Below are 6,000 nucleotides of genomic sequence, written 5' to 3' on the forward strand. Positions count from 1 at the left end.
ATCATATAATTATAATAGCAATTTGTAGCAGAGCGCATGTGTAAACGGTTGCAAAAGAGGTCACAATTTAACTAAAATCTGACATATGAAATATGCATTTATTGGATTCCATTTTGGATCTTTGTGAAAGGCAAAATACTACAAACATTTTGAAAAATACACTATTATAATCCATTTTCATTTTTAATGTACCGTACTGGTGATTATACAAAGTGATATCTAAGCTCTATTTTTCTACAAAGAGAACAGGCAACACTAATTCAGACCTTTGGTATATATGTTTTAAGCTTGTCAATGACTTCGTATTTGGATATGTTAAAATGGAAATCTAGCATTTTTATGAATAATACAAAACGTGCAAAACACAGATTCCTGAAAATACAATTGTAAAAAGAGTTAAATAGTTGAATCATAATTAAAACGGATCACAAATGGTAAGATAATCAATCCGTAACAATATCCCTCCAGTTACAAGTTAACGTTTATTGTTTAAGATATAGGTTCAGGTTGTATAAACAAAACAAAATCATCTGAAGAAAGCGTAGTTTTATACGAAAAATTGAACATCAAATAAAACATGTTAATCATAATACTACAGAATTGTCATTTTATTGGAATATGCCTAAGAATACGGTAAGGGGCTCTAGGAAGGGCTCACACTTCTGGATAGCTCAAAAATTTTGATAGAATTATATAGTCTTATTTCGTAAAACGTAAACATTTTTATGTATTTGCAAAAATGACCGAGCCCTAAAACCAAAAATTATAAGTAAATGTTTCGTTGATTTAATTATTTGTTCCATGTACTCACCACAGACTGTCATTTGCAATTAAATCTAAGGGAAACAACTATTGAAAAAATGAACACAATGGTTTTATGAAATCGGCATGAAAGAAAAAGAGATAAAAAATCGTAAAATAACTTCTTAACAACAACATGTGTTTACCTACACATTTACCAACAATTTTTTCTGCCCGATAGATGTTTAACCGTACTGTATTTGTTCCTAGAATATTCTCAAAAATTGTCAAGCTGCCGTAGAAAGAAGTGGTCGACCATTCGTGCAAAAATGAACTGTTTTGAAGTACTTTTTTTTTTCGAGACAAAAATGTATCTGGATCATGTTAAGACCTAATAATTAGAAAAGGTCAGTTAGTTACTTAACATACCATTCTGCTAGCATTTTGGGATTTAGCCATCTTAAGTGTTTGCATCTACTCTGGCAGCATAATTGAAATATTTTTAATTGTTTTTCTGACTTATACTTCAGTGCAGTACAAATTTTATTTATGCTTATCTAATGACACCGTCATTGAGACCAAGTGCAAGATAACTCATTTCGCACGTGTAATTCGTTGCACAGTACTTTTCCAACATCATTTGTGTGTTGAGCATTTATTTAAAGCAGTTATCTTACTCAAGACATATTTGAAATTAAGGGGTCTAGTGAGAAATGTCCGTGTACATTTACTTCCTCTTTTGAGCTTGTCAGAACACAACTTGAGGAAGGTGAGCTATTGTGATCACTCGCCGTTCGTCCGTCCGTCGCACTGGTCGCAATTTGATGAATGCTTGTTTTCTGGATAGTCCCCTTTCAAACGTTTCCATGTGGTTCCTCTTGATTCCACATAGGGGCCACCAATTGCTTTAATTTTTAAATCGTTTTATTCAAATGTTTCTTAGATGACCCCTGGAGACTGAGTGTTTTACTTTGACATAACATAAATTCAATTTCACGAACTAGATCCAGGTGTTTTCGCTAAATGTGTTGCCCTAGCCGGAAAAAAACGTGTACATGTAATCAAGACATATATATTTTATACATTTTGATTTGAAACGCATATTTTTCAGTTATTCATTTATTTTATATTTTCAGCGCAGGATCACTCTTGGATGTAGTCAATTGTTTTATACTAATCATAGGAGTTTGACTGAACTAACTGGACAAAACTTAAGTAGCAAGATGTCAAATTCATTTTTTCCAAATAAGGTTTAACATCTAAGGCATAAGCGACCCTATCCTTTGACTTAATATATTGGCGGAATTTGAAAATTTCGTGGAGAATTCTCGGAATCTCGAGACAAGCAAGTTGGAGACACCATTGTTGGTCCGCTTATGATTTTTATTGTGAAAATTACAGTTGAATGCATTTCTTAATCAAACACAAGTATCATTTTCTAATCGTTTTAATAGTTTTCCGAAAGTCATTATATATATACACAATCCAAGATTTTGTGAAAATACTCTGTTAATAATTCAAAACTATGAATTCAAAATAGAAGTTATCCGCATACGTCATTAATGATACATAATCTGACATCCAAACATAATATGATAGGGGAAGACATTGAAATTGCAGCTTTGCACACACTTATATTGTCTTATATCTGCGTAAATTTTGACAAAAGATTTACCGGTTGGCGAGATGAAAATTGTGAACCTTTGTATTATAGTTTTCAATAATATAGTGAACATAAGCCAAACGTATGGTAAAGTGGTCGAGTGATGCAGCTAGTTTCGTTATGAGTGAAACGTGACTATTTTTTTGTTTATTCTTTGACATTTATAACATGTTAACCGTTAACGAAAATACCTGTGAAATTAGACCTTCTCAAGTTCTGGTATTTGTATGACAAACAGTTTTATTTTTGGCAAAGCTACAACTGGATATTTAGAATATCCCGTGCATGTTTACATACGCCGACAAACCACAGCTGCATAACATTTACCTCATGATTTTAGTTTGAAGTGAGAGAAAAGGTGTTTCTCTTTCATAATGATGAACATAGGTTCGTTTTACCATTCATGCATATCCTAGAACTGTTGCCCCCCTTTTTATAGGTCTACGCGAGGCAGGTTTTAAGTAATTGTTTATAGAAATTCCTGTCGAAAATAAACGCTTGTTTAGGTAAAACTGTATGAATTTTAACATACTGTCACACTGTACAACACAAGATATAGAGATAACTTCATAAGGGGTATTGTCTACTTATTAGGAACCCTGCCATTATGGCAAAATATGCGAAAAGTCCTAAACCATGTATCATTATTCCACAAGAAGAAATAGTAGATGAGCTTAATGAAAAGCACGTTCGTGAACCTGATTCAATATGCTTAATAAAATGTTTAGCACTACCTCAAGCCCATGAGGACTGAAAAATTTCACAAGCTATCATATTGAACGAAAGTGATAGGTTCAATGCTCTGCGCAAAGGGTTGACATAATCCCATAATACAAAGAAGTGAAATACTTTGTGATTGTGCGTCCATTTTTCTGTCAAACAGATTAACAACAACACTGAAGCATGTAAAAAGCTATGTTTAAGTTGCCGTATTGTTTTGTAAAATGTACTTCCTTTTAATATTCGTATTTGCTTGACAGTCAGAATGACCTTTTTATATGTGCTCTTTATGTGATAAAAACAGTGTATTACTGAAATTGAAACTGTCTGTACATTGTATTCAGTTTGTATATATGTCAAGGAACGTAACCATATCCACGGCTAAGTTTGTTATTCTGTTTATGTAAAATCATTACAGGTATGACCGAATAAACTTCAGTTACCTAGAAACGGAAGTAATTTATAAAGTTTCCACCTTACATAAATAAAATCTAAACGGCCCTGAATATAAACTGATGGCCTATTTACGTTTTAATTCCAAGAATTATGATGCAACTAAACGTTTTTCTCAGATGTACTTGAAAATGCTTTCCGCATTTAATTAACAGAAACGCCCTCGAATACAAACCGTGAAGGTCGCTGAAATAACAGAAGTGCGTTAAAATAGTATAAAAAAACAGTTTTTGTTGTTGTTCCTTCCATCGATTTATTTGCAGAATCTCAATCCCGTGACAACTTCGCTGCAAAAGCTGTTAATTCAACCCAGTAGGTCAATGTTGAAGTGAGGCGCGAGTATATTTCTCTTTAGGCATAAACATGAATTCCTGTAATATTGTTACTGATAAATTCATCATAACTTTGCTGCAAATGCAGTTTCTTTTACACAATGTCAAAGTAAATGATGTCATGAACATTTGCTGTCAAGCAAATATATATATGTATGTCAGTGTTTAGACACGGAAAGCTTGATTTATATATATACATGTGTGTTAGTTAAATAATATACAAGGTAGTTGGAATACCGTTTGGGAATTCAAAACTAGTTACACTTTTCAATTTTACTGAACAGTCATTTCAAAAACTGGACTGTGTGTGTGTTCAAAGAAATTTTAATTATTTCCAAAAGCGGTCATATTTATATTCGTGGCTACAGAAACGATACTGGGCATTTAATATTATTATCATGATCATCATTATTTTCACCAACTTTCTTCCTCTCATTGTACTTTAAACATTGTCCTCCTTAATAACTGAATGTACATGCAGTTGATCCATTTACGGGCGTTCTTCGCAGAAGTACTAACAGTTTTCCTTCTAACATAAAAATGAATGCCCTTGAATGTTTACCCATATAAGCCATTATATCCTTGATAGCTAGAAGCATGATGTAACAAAATTTGCTTCCAAGAAGAAATTTATAGTTTTTTTCTCGTATTATATATATCAGCTTACTTTATGACTATGTAAATCAGTTTCATATTTCATTAAAATTGCGTCGCGTGACATTTTTTGGCATAGACTAGTATCATCCAAGTTATGCGCGATTTTTTTTCCAGCCTAACCGGGAGACGCAATGCGCCGATATTGTATCAACAGCAATTTAACCAGTGAAAATATATGCTGTACTTGAGGCTCGTTTTTGATGTATCTCTCCATGTGTGATAAACTTTTTTGTGAATTTTTTTTCAGTCTGAGCTAGCGAGCAGATATGTGTTTGTTGGGTTTTTCGCTGATCGTGGCGGTTACTTATTGTACAACACTAAGTACAAGACTACAACACTAAGTACAACACTAAGTGCAAGACTACAACACTAAGTACAACACTAAGTGCAAGACTACAACACTAAGTACAACACTAAGTGCAAGACTACAACACTAAGTGCAAGACTACAACACTAAGTACAACACTAAGAAGATTTTAAAGACCCACCTTAGAAAAACTGTATTGTACTTGTATTTTTGTTTCCATGATGGTAATTATACATAATTTGCATATAAAATATGTAAAATGCAAGTATCTAATAACATTCACAGTGACATAACAGTGACGTAGGTGGTCAAAATTATTGAATTAAAGCAGGAGTATTCACAGAACTTGATTTTTATAGTAAATTTAAGTTAAGATTAGTCCACACTTTGGTTTTACTTTGTACGACATTTCTTTTTTTTTTTCTTTTTTTTTTTTTTAGATAAAATGAAAAACGACTGACTGAATAATAAAGTTAAAACAAATAAGCAGATAAATTTGTAAAAATACCATAATTCTTGAATGACCTTAAGTTGTCCAACTGTCATCCGTGCAGCCTGATCATGGCCTGCACTGTTCGCTATCCTGTCAGTAAATATTTTGTGGACACCCCTCTGAATGATAAGTGGTACTGCCCAACTTGAGTGATGGACCAGACCATTTTAGAAATACAGCAGGGTAAGGGTTAATATGCTGGATAAAAATAAATCTAATATACATAACAGATTATCTTTCAGAATGGATACTTTGAGCACAACACTGTTTACTATGAACAGATTAAATACAGCTTAAGCATATTCAAATATTCTTGCAATTGTATTTCTTGTACAACTAACATGAAACGATATTTGCATTCATGAGAAAGTAAAGAGAATCTAAACTTTTTCAACGGTTTGTTAAATAGCCAAACGCTTTCTTATTCGTGACATGCGCATAGCTAAATAAGCGTACATGTAATATCTAAAAAGATATTATATTTGAAAATAGACATGTTGTATGGACTGGCTATACGATGTATATAACTTCCTTATCATTGAAATACTTTACTGTACAGAGAATGATGTTTGTAGATTTAGTTGTTTAGTCCGGTCCGTCTAGAATTTTGCATTATGGTACCAAGGGATGGACA

This window comes from Mercenaria mercenaria, chromosome 8 (assembly GCF_021730395.1).
Source record: "Mercenaria mercenaria strain notata chromosome 8, MADL_Memer_1, whole genome shotgun sequence".
Lineage (NCBI taxonomy): Eukaryota > Metazoa > Mollusca > Bivalvia > Venerida > Veneridae > Mercenaria > Mercenaria mercenaria.